Here is a 21,747-nt window from a genome sequence, read left to right as displayed (position 1 = left end):
GGGTCCGGTTGCAACTTTTTGTTCTACAGGCAACTCCCAATTTATGTGGGGGTTATGTTCCAAGACACCATACGTTTAAGTGAAATCGCATATATTTAAAACACCACTGAAAGAGCCTTCAAACACCTTGTTCCAGGCCCCATTCTGCCCCTTTCTGTGACGTTTTTGAGTCATTTCCAGGCTGGGTGCAATGTGCATATGCTCAGTCTTCGCACATATTGGGCATGCCTAAAATGACCGGTGCCTGTATAGGACTTCCACTTACGCAATGGGGCTTCACCCCTCTCCTCCCCCCCATGTGCCCCCAAACCCCAAAATTCACTCTGGGGAGGATGAGGAGAACCCCCATAACAGCATGTGAAGGAGGAGAGGGCAAGCTGAAATTCTTGTGCAGGTGGAATATCCATAATAGTGCCAAGTTGAATTCCGCCCAAGGGATTTAGTAGTGGTTCTGCTTCCACCCAGCAGGTATAACTCAACCCTAGGACCATACTGTGACGCTGATCCTAGGAAAGCCCTCATCATCTTTAGACATCATGTTGCATGCCAACAGTTCAAGAGGCCAGCTCTCAACACATTGTGCTCTGCGTACGGAAAGTTGGTGTTTCCAGCAGACACAGGACTTTCTGCTTCGAGAGTTCATTGACACTTCTCCTACCCTGTTATGCTGTCCCTCTGCTCCTGTGTGATCTCCGATATAGTGAAACAATAATATATCACTAGAGCTGACCCTTTGGCCTTTATGAATTATCTGTTTTAGAAAGATGTGAAACCACCTTTTATATCCCACGTAATAGATATTTAGACATTGTGGATCAATACTGAACAAGTTTGCTACTTATAGCTAATAGGTGCCAAAGGGGCATTCTGACACTGACCTCTGACTCTTTGGCTGACAAGAAATCTATAGAGAGAGTGAGGACAGGGGGGAGGAATAGGTAAGGCATCCAGTTTTTAAAGTTTATGACTATAGATCTTTACCAAACAACAGCCATTGCTATTAGAGGGTTGGTTCCCCCCCTCCATATTTTAGAGGCTAGATTCCACCCCACCCCAAACCCTTTAATGCCAACCAATGCAAAATTAATAACTGGCCTGGCCCGACCCTTTGAAAACAAGCACTGTGTTGCATGACACATTTTCCCATTTGTTACTCATGTGATATTGCTGCACTGTCAACAAAGACTCTCACCATTATAAAACAGGCTGTCATTTGTAATTGCGCCAATGCCCAAGCAAGGATATCTCTGGGAGGCAACGCAGACTCCTTGCTCCTTGGAGGAAGAAACAGAGTGGATTTATTTCAAGGAAAGATCAATTTTAGAATATGTGTGTGTTGGGGGGGGGGAAACCTATAAAAGACACCAAAACATTTTTTAATACCAGATTCACTTCAAAGTTATTCATTCATCTTATTTCATCTTGAATGAAATTAATGTAAGATGTTATTCAATTCATCAACAATAATATGATTGTATTGGTAATATTGATAACATTAAAGCGTATTACTTGCTCATAGTCTTTTTAATGAATCAGGGAGTGCTGTCACGGGACAGGCTTAACTTCTAAAACTCTGCCCTAGAAACCAATACAATCTACAGAATTTATTTGGTTTGGAAATCAACTATGTTACGTCTGGCTAAAATGCAGTCTGAATTTAGGAGGATATGTTAAGTGTGGGCAGGGAAACAATGACTTCTCTTTCACAGTGTTTAGCAAACTTTCAAACACAAAACAATGTCCATACTGTATTATCATGTCACACTTCAGTAGCATTGCACTGAAGCCTCAGTGGTGTTCCTGCTGTTAACTACCATTGAAAGCACATTTGTCCCAACTGTTCTTTTCTTTTAACCCCCTCTCATCTTAGCCAAGATGAATCACTGCTAGATCTACACTGACTCAGAGGGCAGAGCCAGGTCTCGAAATGGCAACCTACCTCCTATGGCTCAAGTATTTTAATTAATTTCAACACTAACGCACAAACGAGACCTAATCACTGTGCCACAGAGCTCTCTAATTTACCAGGGTTATTCATTAAAACTTTCCCTACTGAACTCTGACTGAGTGTCATGCTTTTGAAAACAGCTGTAAGGCTATCGCAGCTCCTGTTGATTCCTTTTGCTTATAAACAGATATCTTGGGCAACTGCTAAAGAACATGCTCATAATTGCTTTGCATGGAAAAACGGGGGTTGTTGGTTTGTGATAGTTTTATGTTGTAAAATTTAAATAATAATGATGTTGATGATGATGATGTGAACGATAGTGAGTTTTAAACAATCTCAAGGGATAGCTCAATCATTTGAGCATGAGACTCTCAATCTCTTAATCTCAGGGCTGTGGGTTCGTGCCCCACTTTGGGCAAAAAGATTCCTGCATTGCAGACTTAGATGATCTTCATGGCCCCTTACAACTCTACAGTTCTAGGATTCTATGATTCTTAGAACAGCTCAGCACAGTTGAGAGGTCTTGGCCCACAGTCCAAAGGTAAAAGGTAAACGACTCCTGGACAGTTAAGTCCAGTCAAAGGCGACTATGGGGTTGTGGCGCTCATCTCGCTTTCAGGTCGAGGGAACTGGCATTTGTCCACAGACAGCTTTCTGGGTCATGTGGTCAGCATGACTAAATCACTTCTGGCACAACAGAACACTGTGACGGAAGCCAGAGCGCATGGAAACGCCATTTACCTTCCTGCCACAGCAGTACCTACTTATCTACTTGCATTGGCATGCTTTTGAACTGCTAGGTTGGCAGGAGCTGGGACAGAGCAACTGGAGCTCACCCGATCATGGGGATTCGAACTGCCAACCTTCCAATCGGCAAGCCCAAGAGGCTCAGTGGTTTAGACCACAGCACCACCAGCGCCCCTGCCCCGCAGTCTAAAGATCTATGTGCACAGCAGTATATGATGAGCTCTGCTGGATGAGACCAAGAGTCCATTTAGTATGCCCTTATAATTTCTACAGTGGTCAACCAAATGCTACTGTGGGAAACAGGGTGGTGGAGTAGATGAGCCTTGGTCTGATCCTATACACACACACACACACACACACACACACACAGCAGATTTAATGTCAATGTCTATATAAAAACATATCAATAGACATTCCACACTACTAGATCCACCATTGCTGATCATCTGTTGGTGAAGGTGGATGGACAAGTTGAGTTGGTTATCCATTGTAACGGATCTCATACCATCCACCATCTCTTAAGGCGAAAGAATGCAACCTATATAGAGAATATAACACACTGGAGTGATGGATATTGCCCTGTCCTGGCAGGGTCTTTTAAAGGGTAGGTAGGAGAATCCCGAAGGGAAATTGGTGTGCACAGAAGCCTGTTTTTGCAGAAGGGTCACTCTGGACCAGATAAGGGTGGGTGGGTGTTTTTATCTGCACGTAGTGTAATATGCAGGCACACATAAACTAAAGCTGAATGTTATGCGTCTTAGAAAATATATTTGCAATGTGTTTGTTCACCCAATTATTTTTCGAATCAATATTGCAGGAAAAAAGTTACATACACAATTTAGTTTATTAATTGCTATAACTAAAAACTGAAATGTATTGTTTCAACCGAAATTCTTTGCTTCAAATTAACTCAAGCAAAGTGCAATCTTTATCTCTGTGATTAATGTGACTGAATATTAGGTAACCAAATACCTCACAATTTCAATTTCTTTAATGAAGTCTGCAATCAAAAAGGCCTGATATGCAATCATGTATTTAATTGGAATTTTTTTCTTTGATTATTTTAAATGGCTGCAATCTACTAGCTACTAAACAAAAGCTTCTTTGACTATTTTCTGTTTTGTTTTAGAAATCCCACAAATTAGGTTGTTTTGTACATTATGGAGTATTGATTTATACATGTACATGTATATGAAAGTACAATTCTGTATAACCAAGTATGTGACTCTAATCACTTCTAGATACTTCTTCAGTTTCAAGAAGCATATCACACTATAAAAGGAGCAATTGTCTATGCTATTTTCTTTATGCCTTTATAAAACTCACATTGTCCACTAAGGGTTGCATCCAATGAAGTCCTTGCATGAGTGGAACGACTTCCAGTAACTCAATGAAACTTGCCCTTCCACTCTTCCTTCTGTGTGACACACACAATACCATCTGCTCCAGAGAGTTGGGGGAAAACCTGCAGAGCAGATTTGAAGGGTGGGCTACAGAAGCACATTATGGGGTGAGAGGGAGAGGAAGTTCTGTTGCACGAGTGGAAGGACTTCACTGGTTACAACCCACAGGCTTTCCTCTAGCACAGATATGCCAACTCCAGACTGAAAATAAACAGACTTGTCCAGACAGAGTGGGATTTAGCTAATAAACCCTATCAGCAGAAGCCTTGCACAAAAGCGCTTCCCATGCCCATCTCCTCCTTCTGTGTGCCCTCCAAAATTGACACGGGGGTGGTCAGCAGAACCCCAGAACAGCATTGGGAGAGAAGAGGGTGGATCTTTCAGTCTGGCAAACTGAAATGCTTGCACAGGTGTACTGTTCGTAATACAGTTACAGGTAGGTAGCTGTGTTGGTCTGCCATAGTCAAAACAAAATAAAAAATAAAAAAATCCCTCCAGTAGCACCTTAGAGACCAACTAAGTTTGTTCTTGGTATGAGCTTTCGTGTGCATGCACACTTCTTCAGATACACTGAAAAATACACTGTTCGTAATAGTGTGACATTGAATTACACCCATAACCATGTATTACTACTTTTTTCGTACCTGGTGTGAGACTCCATCTCTCATTAATCTGGCCTCTTGAATGCATTTGAATTGGAACTCAACTACTTCTGCAGGTGTGGGGAACTTTTGTCTCCACAGATTTTGATGAACTACAACTCCCATCAGCCTTAGCAAGCATGGGCAATGCCCAGGGATGATAGGAGTTGTACTTCAGCAACATCTGGAGGACTAAAGGTTCTCTACACCTGCACTACTGAATATCAGGTTTGACTATATCATGAGGTTTATTTCAATCTTTGTTTGAGCAAAATAACATAAATATGTATTTTCAGTTCATTTTTAGTTAAACAAACATACAAAATGAAAGGGGAGCTAAATTACAGTGCTAATCCCAGATAATTTGGATGCAAGCACACTTAATTCAGTGGGACTTACTTCTGAGTAAACAGGCATAGAACTAGGCTGTAAATCTACCCCAAAACATTATTGGTTATTAGTCATTTAGTGAATTCTAGTCATTATTTAAGTGTGGGAAAATTGACTAAAGAGTTATTAGGATAATATACTTAATTTAATTTAATAAAATTATTAAAAGATTTTCCATTAACCTGCATTTGCTCATAATGCCAGAGGGGTGATTAGTCAGAATGGCATAGTATAGTACCTGCTATTCCTTTAAGAACCACTTTCAGCCAATTAAGACTTCCTAGAGTATCCGAAATTCTGGCAATCATAAAACACAGAATACATCGCATGCATGATTAAATGTTATTTAAACCTTGGGTTATATCCACATGCATTGCTCATAGCCGGGAAGCATATTTGTCAATAAAACTGATCAGATATTTTATGAGACATTTCAAAACTATAATTAAGGAATAGTAAAATAGGCAAAGCAATATCTTTTATTGGACCAACTTCCGTTGTTGTTAGGAGCATATATGATTTCTAATTACCTAGAAATATTCATTGGGCTGAAGAATCTCTAAGGTCCAACATAGAAAGTTATAATTAACACCCCCCCCTTGTTTCATTGGTTCAAAGGGTAGATGATGTTTTCCCTCATATTGAAATGGCGCAATTGGACAACTTGCCTCTGGTGTAGCAGAAGGTCCAGTGCACAGACAAATTCTTCTATTAATTGAAATGGGAAGAGCCAATCTCTGCTTTTTGTCACATGCCGATCTATTCCTATTATTGGGATCTTGTGTACATCATAGCACACACAAGGGTTTGGATCCATTGATTTCAATGTGAATGAAGTATGGCTAAGTTCCCCAGGATCCAAGCTTCTGGGTCTGGGGTGGGTGAGGAAAGTTCTATATGTGAAAAACAACAACTTCCACATATTGGTATAATTTTTCTTATTCTAAACTATGATTTCCCATGCAAATCCTATACATGTATACTCAGATGTCACCCTACTGAGTTCAGTGGGCCTTATTCTCTCCAGGTAAGGTGGTATAGGATAGCAGCCTTGGACGGCAGTCCTGAGCACACGTACTAGGGAGTCCCATTGAACTTAATAAGATTTACTTCTATGGAAACATGCTTAGAGCACCACCCTTAACCCCTTAATTCTGAAAGAAAATAACTATTAGGAAACCATACTCCAATAACCTGGGTAACTGGAAGTCCCTGTTGAAATGGAATTGATTGCAAAAAGAAAATGTAGCAAAGACTCATTTTTCATGCAAGAGGGGAACTTTCCATCCTCATAGTAATGGAAATTGTTCATTCTTCTGATTTAATTTTCAAAAGGATGACTTTTTTCTGGTCAGAGGTTGCTGGACTCCAACTCCCATCAGCTCTCTCAGCATGGCCAATGGTCAGGGATGATGGGAACTGTAGTCCAACATCGTCTTCTATTCCCAGGATTTCAAAAAAAAACCAAAGGAATTTAAAATGAAACACTGGAGATAAAACTACTGTACTGTGACATTAGGAACTTGTATTTAGAACTTACATAATTTGTTAGCAGAAAGCATTCTGAATACTTGATAATGATTTCTGATTTTATTTGTATATGCTGGGCTTAAGCCTGCCTAGAGACTCCTTCCTTCCATTTGATAGTCTTGCCTCCCAATCGTTTGGTGACTGGCTGTTGTTACTCATTGGTGAAGAAAAGGCACTTTGTACATGCTTCAAGACATTATTAGTAATAATAGTTGTCTTGGGGCTTAGCTCTGAAAATGAAACCAGAAGACCAGGCAATCTCTGTCTTTTATCAAGCCCCCAGAGCATAGCCTGTTTTAACTTCCAACCTAATGAAAATGCAAGACCACTGTACACATTTTTAATGTTTCTCTCTGTATGGGTTTTGTTTTCCTCTGCTGGGGGAGGGGGATGTAGGATTGCAAGTGGGGCCTGGAATATCTCCCAGAAGCTGGGTAGAAAGTTTGCCACTGTGCATGGCTTCTTTCCTTCTGAATGCCATTCCTAGCCTTGCCAGCGCAATAATTGCCATTTAAGATGCGAAAGGAAAACAATTAAGAGAGGCACGAATGCCAAATATGTAAGAAGAGCTCTGGGAGAATTTCTCTGCACACAGACACCAGCAGAGGTTGCTGCTCACCTCATTAAAAATACATGCCTGCTAATAATTTAATTTACTGGGAGAAGTCAAAGGGGAAGTGAGAACCGCAATGTTCCCAAGAGATGGACACTTTGTTAGTTTATCTAGGCTACAGCGTATTCTTAAACTTATTTCTATCACAGGTTGAAAATAACGCATTTCATCTCGTTCATCATAAAATCAGCTCAGATGCATGAATGGAGCAATGTTGAATTGTATTTAAAATGATCTTATTCCTACTGCTAATAAAAAGCAGGACTGTATTTAACTATGCCCATAGACTTGTTTTGCATTGCCTCACCCAATCAGAGTCATCTGAATTTTCTTACATGGACAGTGCTCAGAAGTTTCACCGAGTAAGAAAGTTCAGATGACCGCAATTGGGTAAGGCAATGCAAAAGAAGTCTATGGACATAGTTAAATGGATAAATCTTGGGCTCTGAATTAGGATTTAAGATCAGCACCAGAAGTGTCCTCACCCTTCTGGTATGAAAATTGTCAAACCTCAGTTAATCTTATGCCACTTGGAAATCTAGTAGTGGACAAGAGTTTTTAGGCTGAGATTCTATGCTACTAGATTTCCAGGTGGCATAAGATTAACTGAGGCTTGATTCACATCACAATTTTCATACCAAAAGGCCAAGGACACTTCCAGTGCTGATCGAAATCCTAATCCAGAGCCCAAGACTTCTCGATTTGTTTTGGTTTTGCTTTTAAAAATGAAATGTTACATTGAAAACACAACCCAAAAGAAGCATATTACCACATTATGTGGCGGTCATTTTATAGTCATTGTTTAATGAATTGCTTCTTTGGCTGACTCTGGGTACAAAAGCTGAGGCTGCTGAAGAGGCCAGAGGCCATCTTTGCTAAAGATCCACCCTGCTGGAAATAATGAGCTGCATCATTTACAGCTGGAGGAAGAGGAGAGGACAGAGGGTAAAGAAAGAGCTGTGAGTGGAAGGGGCTCCTTTCCCCATTCTTTGGTTCTGTTGTTGCTTCAATTTTCTTTGCGGTGCTTAGATATATATTTTTTTAATATATTAAGTGGTATACATAGAAATTAAATGGCACCCACCCTTTCATTAAATGTAGTCAGTTCCCCAAAGCCAGTGGGAATGATAAAGTCTTCACCTGCCACAGAAGGACAATGAGGGAGCCACTGGGGGCAGCCACCGAGAAGGCCCTCAAAGGCAATCAATCCAAGCTAACCAAAATGTAGTGGTCTTTGGGGTCTGCCTGTTCTCTCCGATGCAGAACAGTTATATATTGTTACTGGAACACACACAAACTCTCAAACATGCTAGCAGATAAATACTTCTGAAGCTAGGCTTTTAAAGACAGCCCTGTGAGTTGCTCTACTAAGGCAGTAGTGCTCAGTTCCCAGCACAGCATTCTAACATAATCCTGTATCCTCACTCTGATTGCTTGGTCTTCATCTTATTGCTCTGGCAGAGCTGTCACTTTGGTGCTGCTAATCTGATGATTCCCTCACTCCCACCACAAAGTTGGGACAACTGATCTGATGGTCTGAAAGCAAGCTGGGGTTTTTATTTACAATTAATCAGTGGATATTATTGAGTCTCAGCTCAGTATATGTAACTTGACATTTGTTCATTCAAATCTGGACATTTTAACTCGCACAAAGTGAAACATGGACATTACAAAGAGCTACTAATGATAAAATTAGTGCTTAGCTGTTAGACCAGAATCTTTTACTTTCTGTCACCTGAAATTCTTGAGGTGACTGCACCGAGATGATCCTCCAGTTCCATCTTCAATCCAGACAGAGGGCTAACAAAGGATATTGTCATACTCAATCACTGCATGTACCATTCCAGGCCTAGATTTTCTTTTTAAAGCACCGTTGTTTCCAAAAACTATTTTCATTTTCCACCACAATGTGTCACAAAGCCATGCCTTCTCATTTTGTCATGTCTCTGGGGGACGACATATCAGGTTTGTGATAAGACACATCTGCTTAGGTCATTTATGTTGCTTAAGATCCATCAACTTGTCACAGAGTGGTTGAGTCGAAGGGACAGGAAACATTAAAGACTAGCCACCTCCTTTCTGTTAGGGAAATGTAAAGGTGGGCAGCAAATTCAGGGGCAAAGAAATTCTGTCTCTCTTCAAAGAAAGGCTATTTTGTTAGCCTTCCCTTGAGTGAAGGGTGCTTGATAGGTCCCTTCAGCAAGTAGTTAGTGACTATGTCAGTTTTGGTTTCTCTCATTTTTCCAATCAGAAGTTCAGTTCTCCACATTTCCATGGCAGTTTGTGATATATAATGTCCTCATGAAAATTCACCAGCATTTTAGTGCAAATTTCGCCCAAGAGGAATATACTTGCATGAAATTTTGCCCAATATAGACATTTTCGCAAAGCAGTTTTCTCTAATGTGATACATTTTTGTATGTGCTTTTCACTAATATAGTCACATTTTACCTGAATATATGCCTTTTTATACCCATTACTTGGTTGGATAAATTATTTTCAAATAATGGTTGTGATTCAGTTCGCACTATGTTTTGGAAGGTGCGAATTAGGTAGATTTGCCTTTAAATGCAAATGGAATTGCATTTCTCCCCGATCCCTAGGTGTTCAGATTCCAGGATCCATGTTTGAATGCACTGGTTTTCCTTCTTTGGCTCTTCACGCGTCATCATTATTAAAACGAAGGTAATGCTTAGTTAGGACATGAAGGATGAAGAGTGTTTGCAAAGCACTTTGAAAGTAAAAATGAGCTAAGTGTTTTTATTCACTTTAAAAAAAAAACTTTTGTTTCATTTAAAAGAGAAAGAGATGGGGGAAAGCTGACAGTCCATAAAAAATTCAGGTGGAATGTTAATTCCCACAAAATGTCTTCAGTAATTGGATAGAATTTCTAGCAAGTGCTAGGTATTTAGGATAAAAAAATGTCTCCTGACTTTGGTATTATAATCCAAAAAAACTCTCATTAGCTCTTCCGATGTATTTAAATATAATTTCTCCCTCCCAAGTTTTTTAGGTGATGAAAAAAGATTAAAAAATGATCCCATAACAGTCTCTACAAGTATTTTACATTCACTGACCTTTCATGTAATTTGATAGGTTCCTTTGGATTTCTATTCCAAGAGTGTTGGGTAAGAACTTGATTTATAAACAGTATGTGCACGCAGGCTTTTTATATACTTTGTTCACACCATCAGATTCTTTCTATCGTCACTTGCAGTCTATGTGCAATTCATTAAAGTACTTTGTTTTATGCAAATTGCCATTCCTTTTTTCACATTTCTAAGTGTAAATGGAACTGTTAGGAAAGTATACGGGGCTTTTCAGACAATGAAAATAAAGTATGCCATTTTTAGCCCTTTAGAAAGTCTAGCACCACCAGCCTTGCTGCAGAGGTGGATAGCCTTGCTAGGATGAGAAACAACTCGGCTAGAGGCTTATGGCCACCATTTTGACTGGAAAATCCCAAGGTATATATACTCCTCCTCCCTCTCATTGACAGCTACATAATCAGCAAAGTGTGTGAAAGCCAGGCCAGACTTCGCTTTAGAGGTGCAATCCAGCCATACACACAGAGCTGCTGCAGCAGTCACTCACATGGCCCATCTGAAATTGCATGGTTGATTCCCCAGGGGGGGAAACCAAGGAATTCTTGCCTATATTCATAAGACTTTTGTGGTTTCCCTGTCCACATAGGCCTTCACCATATGATGGTGGAGGTAATGGGCAACTAATTTATAGATCACTGTTTAATTGGATATTCCTTTGAATGGAAATGTGTTTGGAAGATGTCTGTTGTTTTCATTGACTTGGTTTGATTTATTATTTTAGACTCACAAAACAGCTTTGATGATTAAAATATAAATAAAAACCATCATCGTTTGTTTGAGCTGCTGCTGGTCAGGGTAGGAGATCGAAGAAAATCTTCCATCGAAGATGGGAGCTGATGTTTTAAGACACCTTTGCTACTTTTGGTGATGGTCAAGCTCAGTGCTGCTTGGCAAAATCCAAGCAAATGCTGCCATATTGGCTTCCTGATCAGAACAGATTCTGAGCTGAGGGATTTTACAAGACTCCCAAGTACGTCCCCCACAGCGAGTGGCTCTTTGATCGAAACCAGGTGCTTTGGGTTCACTCCAGCCAGAGGACTACTCGGTCATCTCCCATGTGTAATGTTCATGCACGAAATCCCACCCTTGAGATCTGCATTAATTAAATTTGGTGCAACTGCCAACAACTTCTGGTTCTGCCCTTGCAGCCAATAGTCCTGCCTCTCAAAATTGCAAGACATTCTGAGGAGCTTCCACAGCTTCTACCTGCTACTACTGCCATTAACTAATCTGGAGCATTTATTGCTATTAGGAACATTGGAAACATTGGAAACGTCCTTTCCTTATACTAACCATTGGTCCATCTTGCTCAGTATTTCCTACCCTGACCAGCAGCAGATCTCCAGTGTTTCAGGAGATGCCAGGAATTGAACCGGAGACCTTCAGCATTCAAAGCAGATTCTCTACCTCTGAGCTATGGTCCTTTGGCTCCCTCAAACCCTTTCCCCTCCTGCAAAGAAGCCTATTTCTAATCCCATCTGTAGCAGTTAATAAAGTCTCTATAGTTTTTTTGTGGGGGCTTTTCTCTCTCTTTACCCTCACTACCTGTTGGTAGTCCCCAAACTCCACTGCCCTTGTGAACCTTTCCAATCTTCTCTGCAAAATGATGTTTTCCTTTGTGGGAACTTCTGATCTAGTCCCAATTGTTTCAGTTTTATTGAGGAATTCTTTCTGAGCAGCTATTTTCCTCGATAGCATTTTTTAACCACACCAGCAACCACAGCCATTTCAAGCTCAGTTATCCCAGTGCAAAATGATCTGCAGCTTCCTCAGGTTCGATAGCAGTAAAGTTTTTAATGCTATCTTACCAGAGTCCCCTGAGCCTGCCAGAGGGTTTCTTCTCTTAATATTCCATTATGTCTGACATGCTCTTGTCAGCCATGCAGAGAGATTGGATCTTGCACTCTGGCCCTGTAGGTTATCATATGTGCTCCCCCCCACCCCACCCCCACACTATCCACCCTCACCCCCAGCTTCTTTAGCTAAGATTTGGTGCTGGAAAATCTCTTATTTTACTTGGCTGTTTATGGACAAACAACAACGCAACAAAAAATGTGCCTAGAAACTGTACTGCAAGTCTGGGCCTACAGAGAGAGAAGGAAAGAGGATTGCAATACATTTAAACCATGTACACCCCCAAGAATCCTGGGAACCTTTGTTTATTTGTTGAAGGTGCTGTGAATTATAGATCTGCGAGGGGTTAACTACAGTTCCCAGAGTTCTTTTGGGGGCATGCTTTAAATGTATGGTGTGTGTGCAGCCCAAGGAGGAACTTACATGCAACAAAAGGGATGGAAGGGAAGAGGGAAGAGGAGATTTTTGGAAATCCACTTCCCTCTGCAGATTCCTGCACTGCCTCTCATGCTATTTCAAAGCATCCTTCAATCTTCTGGAGCAGATTTGGGTTGCTGGAGGGCAATGCATAGGAAAGGGTGAATCAGCAAGAATCAACCCCCTTTATGTTCATGGAAGCCTCTGCCGGCCTGGAACAAAGAACCTTCTGTCAGTGGTTGGATACCACCCATAGACATTTCACAACTCAGCCACGGTACAGAATTTCTAAATCCTACAGATCTCACAATATGAGAGTTAAATCCAATCTTAAATGCCTCTCTCGTTGTATCAACGCCATTCAAAAGGTGTTGGCTGATGAGTGTCCATAAGGTGTGCATTGAAACTCTTCCAATGTAACATGAAATAAATAATAACCCAATACAAGAGTTAAAATCTTCCGTGACATGTTCAGACATGGTCTACTTGAAGAAGCAGCTTCACTAAAAGTTATGCAGGCAGCTATAAAAATTTCTAAAATGCCACAAAGCCACACCTATGGCAGCAGAGAATACTGCTGACAGTGTAGATTCAGACAAAGTTACTATGGAGTGTAATTTGTATGCAAATGAAATGTTAATCTAGCATATAAGAGTAAAATTCAATGAAATAAGCTTGTGATGAACAATGCTCTTTTGGACATCAGGCCATTCTTAAACTTGAAACTGCTTGTTCTTGTTATTGTGGGTTTTTTATTTTTAAAAAACCCCCATTATATTAGATTAAATTCCTGGCTCAATTTTTGTACATTGTGTGGTTCAAAAGATTTCACACTGTCACCAAGTTATGTACCCTAAATCTTTATTTGAGACTAATACATCACTGATACACCATATCATTTCATTTATGAACACTAGGTGACTTTGGGAAGAAGGCGACAATATCGACTAATACTGGATGCAATCAATGCTCAGGGGACTCTGGACCATTGACCACAATCTACTTCTGGATCACTTGTTTGTGATGGGAGTTGTGAGCATGATGCTGCACTGGTTCTGCTCCTATCCGGTGGGTTGATTCCAAAAGGTGACCTGATGGATTAATATTTGCTACTCTTACATTTATATCCTCCTTTTTCTCCATGATGAAGTAAAAGATGGTTTCCATAGGCTTACCGGGCACTGAACAGAGGCACCAGGTCTGCTCATCTTTATATGAAGCACCTATCTCAGGTTTATTTCCAGTAACATGCTTGAGGATTAGGTTGCCTTTCAGTGGTATGTTAACTGGTTGTCAAAAATAAACAGTCTGGATGATGGGGAAGGACAGTAGAGCACATGTTTTCCTGGCAAAGGGTTCCAGTTTCATTCTAGGTGGGGCTGGAACTCTGAAGAGCCGTCTGGAAAGCAGTGCAGAAAAGAATCTTAGGCAGGACTACCAGTTTGACTTAAGGCATCTTCCTATGTGGAGGGATCAATGCTTTCTTCTCAGTTTCCTTAATCCGTACCACATGTTGTTTTCGTAATTATAATATAATATAATCCGAAGTAGCCCTGGGCCGTCAAGAAGGCCCATTGTGCAATTGATTAACCCACCCCAGGGCTTTCAGATGATATGTAACAGTGGGAATACCTGTCTGATCTAGACACCAGGGGTCATATTATACTATTTACACATAATAAGATTACATGTAAAAAAATTACATGCTAAAATTATATGTAATTAATATAGTAGTATTTATTATTTAGCCATATATTTTGTATATACATGGCTAACTGCTTGAGTGAAGCTTCACAGATTGGTGTCTGGTCCACACAATATTTTAGGCAATAATGACTAACTGTGAAAGTCCATGCATATATACTCAGAAGCAAGTTCCAGGGGGCTCAATAGGATCTCTTCCACTTTAAAATGTTTGAACACAGTGAGACTTGTTTTTCTGAGCAATCCATAGGTAAGTACCAATTCCTAGAAAACTTTGTAAATTGGTCTTGTTCTTTGGACTACACCCCATCACCACCAAGTCCAGATGCATGATACTCAAGGCTGCCATGACACCTGAGGTCAAAAATTCCATACGTGTCTCTCTTTGGTTCTGCACTACATACAGGACCATATCCAGCAGCTGGGAAGTCAGTTAGGTGCCATGGGAATTGACCTGTGGTGCTCATTTTGTTGCTGGCATTGCTCAACACCTATACGAAACCTCTGGAAGATGTCATGAGGAGATTTGGAATGAGATATCATCAGCACGCTGGTGACTCCTAGCTCAATCTCTCCATTTCATCTGAACCAAGAGAAGCTGTTGAGGTTCTGGACTGCTGCCCAGAGGTGGTAATGGTCTGGTTGGGGGTCAATACACTGCAATTTAATCCAGACAAGACTGAGGTATTATGTTTGCTCAGGGGTGGCAAATAAATTCAATTCAGTTCACATTCAAAGGCAAACTTACAAATGCACACTTTCCAAAACTTTGAAATTTGCAGTTTTCTGAATTTTGCAATGCAGCTCTCCAGCCAATCAACATGTACAAAAAAGCATATACCATGGCAAAGTGTGCATATAATAATAATTTATTATTATGATCAAAGACCAGTTCAAGAAGCACAACTGAGAAATATGTAAGATAACCAAGCAAGTGCTAGAAATTACCCCAGAATTGGTGTTACTAAACATCTTCCAAGATAACAACGCCCACTTGCACCACAAAGAACTGCCATAATAACCCACCTACTCTCGGTAGCCAGAAACATCATAACCAGACACTGGAGAGACCTGTCAGGAGTAAGCATAGACCAATGGTACCAAGTAGTATGGGAAACAGCCCTACTAGAACAACTAATCAGTAAACTGAAACAGACACGGGGACAAACAGAAGAAGAAGACTTCACCCCAGTATGGTTCCCCTTCATCACACACCCAGCCCAAAAAGGCAATGACAAAAATCTACCAACAGCATACAAATCAATATGGCTGGCCTCATCAAAAACACTCACCCACCCCACTCATACAGGAAACCAAAGACCACTGCAGTCAACCAATAATGAACAATCACACCTTACGCCAACCCCGAACTCTCTCACCATCAAAGGAGCACAAGCTAACAACAGAGAACCTGCACAAACGATGCTGACACCAAACCCTACATAAATTAAGTGAAGAAGAAACATCGCCACCCCACCCCACCCATTTTCCCCATCCCACCCACCTCTCCCCCCTTTCTTCCTAATGTCTCAACAAATGAAACTGATGTGTAAAAATGCCGCATGGAAAAATATGAGAGAGACATTGCATATACCTTTGTAAAACAAGAAAATCCTTAATAAAAAAAGAAAAGCACAACTGAGACTACTTTCACAAGAGTGAAATAGGCATTTAAAACAATATACAATAACTTATAGATTTAAATTGAAATAGTTGCATGTGCACGAAAAGACCTAAGATTAGACTAACATGCAGATTGACTCTGGGACACCCAGGAGGCCGGCTACGGCAGTTTTCCAGGGGTGTGTGTGTTCTGTACCTACAAATCTGCGCGCAGAATCTGGTGACCATCCGGGTCGTCTTGTGATTTTTGACTAAGAGGAGAAAATTGAGTTTAGGTTTCTCCGGAAGGTCAGCAAGCCTCACCAGATGGGGGTCGATGGTATCTCTACATGCCGAATTGTAAAAAGGACAACTAAAAAATAAGTGTTCAGGGCTTCCAATTTCTCCTAATGGGCAGGCGCAAAGTCTCTGGGCATACGGGACTTTTCCCAAAGATCCTTCCAGAGCTGGCGAGGGTAGAGCCGAACGTCTGGCGAGAGTAAAATGTGTGCATATCAATGAATTTTCTCATGAAAATAACTTACAAAAATACATTGTATTAAGGAAAAATCCATGCAAAAATATGCATATATGTCCAAAGCGAGTACAGATATATGCTTATTAGCAGGTCTTTTTTTCAGCGGAACTCAATCCCAGCACCTCTCAGGTGAGCGCCATTGCCATTCTAAGAGAATGAGGGAGATGTTCATAGTGAGTTCCAGCATATCTCTCTCTCTCTCTCTTTTAGAAAAATAGCACTGCTTATTAGGAGGAATTTTCAGTAAAATGCTGGTGCTGTATTCCTAATCTGACACATGATGAAATGTTGTTGACAGAAACCTCATATCATATATATGGGTTGCCATATGTCCTCTTTTTCCAGGACACACCCTCATTTTCACAGGTATGCAAAATGAGAGTTGTCATAGAGATCCGTAGTTAAAAGTAGACATCAGCAAATGTGTCCTCTTTTTTGCTCTTCAAAAATATGGCAGCCCTATCTGCTCTACTTCCAGTTCAGTACAACTCAAGCCCTTGTTTGTCTCTGTTCACCTTTTTGAAGTAGACTAGTTTTTATATACCAGGGGCACCATCTGAGGGGGGGCCCCTCAATATTCTGCAGCCTGCAGAGGGCCCCACCAGGCCTTCCCAAAGATGTGAGAGGCTCCCTGTGGCCACAGTGAGCCCCATCAGGCCTCCTCCCACCACATGACACCACATATGTGTGCTGGGGCCCCCAAAGGGTGGGTGGAACCTGGAGCCTGTGCTGTATACATTCACACACCAATCTTTTTCCTCCATCCAGACAAGCAAGAGACATGATCAGAGTTCAAGGAAACGTTCCAGCCAGACAAAAAAACTCAAGGACAGTGCAAAGCAAAAGAGGGATGTGGCCAGAGGAGAGTTACAAGTGCCATATAGTGAGACTTGGAGAGCAGCATTTGGTCCTTGGACCCTGAGTTCCTGACCCCTGAGCTATATTATAGTGAAGTACAATGTTGCTTTAAAACAGTTCATAATTTTCTTTTTAAAGTCATTGAATATCTGTTACCACTTTGAAAGCAGCTGTTTGAAATAATATTTAGGAGAACATATTTCTTCAGTACTTAATCATCTAAGACCGCATCAGAGCTTGACCTCTGCTGTGCCCTGTTGATATTTTATGTGCACTGCTGATAATAATAGAAAGTTTCTGTGGTAGGATCACCAAAACCTTAGTTTGGGTACCTACAAGCTCTTAGCAAAGGCTTAGGTACTGAAAGGATATTGAGCACAAACGACAACCCTTTGCCAGAATTTACGGTCTGTGTTGCCATATGTCCTCTTTTTCCAGGACACACCCTCATTTTCACAGGTATGCAAAATGAGAGTTGTCATAGAGATCTGTAGTTAAAAGTAGACATCAGCAAATGTGTCCTCTTTTTTGCTCTTCAAAAATATGGCAGCCCTATCTGCTCTACTTCCAGTTCAGTACAACTCAAGCCCTTGTTTGTCTCTGTTCACCTTTTTGAAGTAGACTAGTTTTTATATACCAGGGGCACCATCTGAGGGGGGGCCCCTCAATATTCTGCAGCCTGCAGAGGGCCCCACCAGGCCTTCCCAAAGATGTGAGAGGCTCCCTGTGGCCACAGTGAGCCCCATCAGGCCTCCTCCCACCACATGACACCACATATGTGTGCTGGGGCCCCCAAAGGGTGGGTGGAACCTGGAGCCTGTGCTGTATACATTCACACACCAATCAGAGCTTGACCTCTGCTGTGCCCTGTTGATATTTTATGTGCACTGCTGATAATAATAGAAAGTTTCTGTGGTAGGATCACCAAAACCTTAGTTTGGGTACCTACAAGCTCTTAGCAAAGGCTTAGGTACTGAAAGGATATTGAGCACAAACGACAACCCTTTGCCAGAATTTACGGTCTGTGTTTCAGAGAGGACATGACAGCTGGATAAACCTGATAAATGGGGCAGGTGAGAGGATGAAATAACAAAATGAACACTTTAGTAGAAAACGTATAAGTGTAATCTCACATCTGCAGATATCACATCACAGGGAGGTTTCCAAAAGAAGGAAAGAACAGGATGCCAGATTAAACCCTTCTAGTTTCTGTATAAATTTAACCATGCAAAGCTCTCTGCCATGTCTGTAGAAGGATATGTAAGATTTGGGTATTTTCTAGTCAGAAATCACCACCACCATCCAAATTACTTTATTCCAGAATGTCCACCCACAACATACAGCCAGTAGATAATAGATTTTGATCTATCAAACCCTTTAGACCCAGGACTGCAATATATTCTAGAATGTCTCTCCTAATATGCACCTACCTGGACCCTTATACAGTGGTACCTCTTCATGAATCATATTCCAATATATTTTAATTGCGGGACACGTCCACCACATATGGAACAGTGTCCCGGTCATATTTTTACATCTCCAGCACTTGTCATTCTCTGATTTGTTTATTTTTGCAATCCTATCCGGTGACATGTACCATCTGTGGTGTAATTTCATAAAATTTTCTTTTAATTGATAAGACGCTGTAAAAAGAATATCCCTTGTCCAGAATATCCCTTGTCCATGAAGAAATTAAAAAAATAATAAAAACAGCACATAGTAAGAAAGCAGAATCATACTTATTAGGAATAGTTAATGGGGAAATACCCAAAGAGAAAGTGGATTTTTTCCTGTACGCGACAACCGCGGCGAGAACATTAATAGCCCAACATTGGAAGGATAACTACATCCCAACTAAGAAAGAGTGGCTGAGTAAGTTAGCGGAATATCTGGAATCGGCAAAGCTGACCAATATAATAAAACAAAAGCCAAAAAAGGTAATTCAAGACCAATGGAATTGTTTTAATGAATATTTGAATAAACAAGGATCTAGAGAAAGGTTTTGGTTATGTTTAGAATAGCATTTAAGTGGATTTATGGTAACTCTGATGTTAAAGGGAAGAATGGCAAAAATGTTCAGATAGTGTAGGTAGTGAAATGCAGCAATGGAAGTTGATTATTGTAACTTTAACAATAATTTACTTTTCTTTTTCTTTCTCTTTACTGCTTTTCTTTTTTTCTTTCTTTCTTTGGCCTCTTACTTTTTTCTTTCTCTGTATTTTCCTCTTTTCTTCTTTTCCTTTATTGTTTGTAATGTAAACTGTTTTTTTGTGTGTAATGTGTATTTGTAAAACTTGTAAAAATTTGTAAACCATTTGGAAATAAAATAAAGATTTTATAATAATAATAATAAAAAACCTATGCATTCAGAAGTAAAAAAAAAAAAAAAAATACAGTGGTACCTTGAGTTACAAACGCCTCAGGTTACAAACGCTTCAGGTTACAAACTCCACTAACCGGGAAGAGTTACCTCGAGTTGAGAACTTTGCCCCAGGATGAGAATGGAAATCGTGTGCCAGCAGTGCAGCAGCAGCAAGAGGCCCCATTAGCAAAAGCACGCTTCTAGTTAAGAACAGTTTCAGGTTAAGAATGGACCTCCAGAATGAATTAAGTTCATAACTAGAGGTACCACTGTATCATCACTGAGGCTCTTCTCTGTGTCCCCCTTTTGAGTGAGGTTGGCAAGGGAAAGGACCTTTTCAGTTGTGGCTCCCTGTTTGTGGCCTGCTCTTCCACCTGCCACTCTCATGAACATCTTTTCCACATACTTTTTATGGACAATTGTGATGTTGTGTGCTGTTAGTTTTGGGATCTGTGGTTTTTAACTTGTTCATAACCTAATTGCTCATGAATCTAGAATCGTGGTGATCAATGAGGTAATCACGTTGATGATACAAAATTGTTCAGAGTGGGCAAAACAAGAAAAGGTCACAAAGAGTTGCAAAAAGATCTCTCCAAACTGGGTGAATGGACACTAACAAGGCAAATGCAGTCGTGAGCAGAGGGATGCCACTGCCGCTGGAGCCATGGCTCCTATCCGTCCCTACGCCTGCCTCGCTCCTCCCAGCTCGCTGTAAAGCAAGAAAAATGAGAGCTACACAAAGTGGGATAGAAGCCATGTAAGCGGCTCTCGCTTTGCTTGCTTTACACCAAGCGACGGGCAGGAGCCATAGCTCCAGCAGCAGAGGCATCCCTCTGCTCATGATTGCAGGGGCAGCCGAGGGATCCCACTGCCATCCAGTGCATTCACTCCATAAGACACACAGACATTTCCCCTTCCTTTTTGGGAGGGAAAAAGTGTGTCTTATGGAGCGAAAAATACGGTAAGTGAATTTCCGGCTGCTAAACTTTGCAACAATTTTAGAAAACATGTCTGCTATCTGCTCAGGATACCAATATGCATATTGTTTTGGTGATCTCCATTCATCTTAAGTTGGAGTGGGGAAGTGCATGTCTTTCAAAGACAAGCGTAATAATTGTTGTCTGATGATGATTACTTTTCGAACTGAGCTTTTGAAACCAAATTTTAGTCAGGCTTACAACTGCCCACATCACTCAGTATCTCCCCTCTTAGTGGCCTACTGGACATGTTTTTTGCCCCCATATGGCAGGTCTGTATCAGAGGTGACTTCAGCTGCTATGAAAACCCCACCCATTATATTAAATCTCCGGTGGCTATTTCATACGCGCAGGTCATCCCATGAGCTTGCAGTCACCGAGTAATGATGATGCATGTGTGAACTTAACTGCCAGCTGTAATCTTGTTCTCACTTCTTTGAAAGTACATTTTATAGAACTCCATAGTCATTGTTTCTAAGTAAAGACATATAGGCATATGATATGTTTCTGTGCCACCAAATGCCCTAAAAAAGTTCATGGGCACTTTAACACCCAAGTTCATCACATTTGCATAAAATCTTGCTAGGGTTCCCCCTCACAAAAAAGTTTTGTTTTGTTGCTGGTTTTTTTTTGCTGCTGGATCCCAGGTCTGTTTGATGATAGGTCGCTTGATAACCACCTCTGTTAAGTGGCAAATGACAAACTAAAGGAACACAATTATATAACCTGATTCTTTTGATAGCCTGAACATGCCTCCTTGCTGTACCCATGCTGTAGCAGAACAGGGATGTGATAAAAGTGGACTATGCCAGCCTAAGCAACAGAGGGGTGCCCCCGAAACATTCCAGACCAAACTGCATTGCAGCACCCACAGCAACCATCATTTCTCCAGTTGCATATTTACTTAATGTTAATGCCTCATTATCTTGATGGGCCTAACACACTGAACCGTACATGAAATTACAGTTAATTCCCCATTTGGATTGGAGCTGGGGGAGGTCAGGCATCCCTGACTATAAATTCTTATTCATATTTCTTCCCTGTTTTGTGATTCTC

Source organism: Lacerta agilis, chromosome 6 (genome assembly GCF_009819535.1).
Source record: "Lacerta agilis isolate rLacAgi1 chromosome 6, rLacAgi1.pri, whole genome shotgun sequence".
NCBI classification, from domain to species: domain Eukaryota; kingdom Metazoa; phylum Chordata; class Lepidosauria; order Squamata; family Lacertidae; genus Lacerta; species Lacerta agilis.
Note: the sequence above shows the minus strand (reverse complement) of the source record.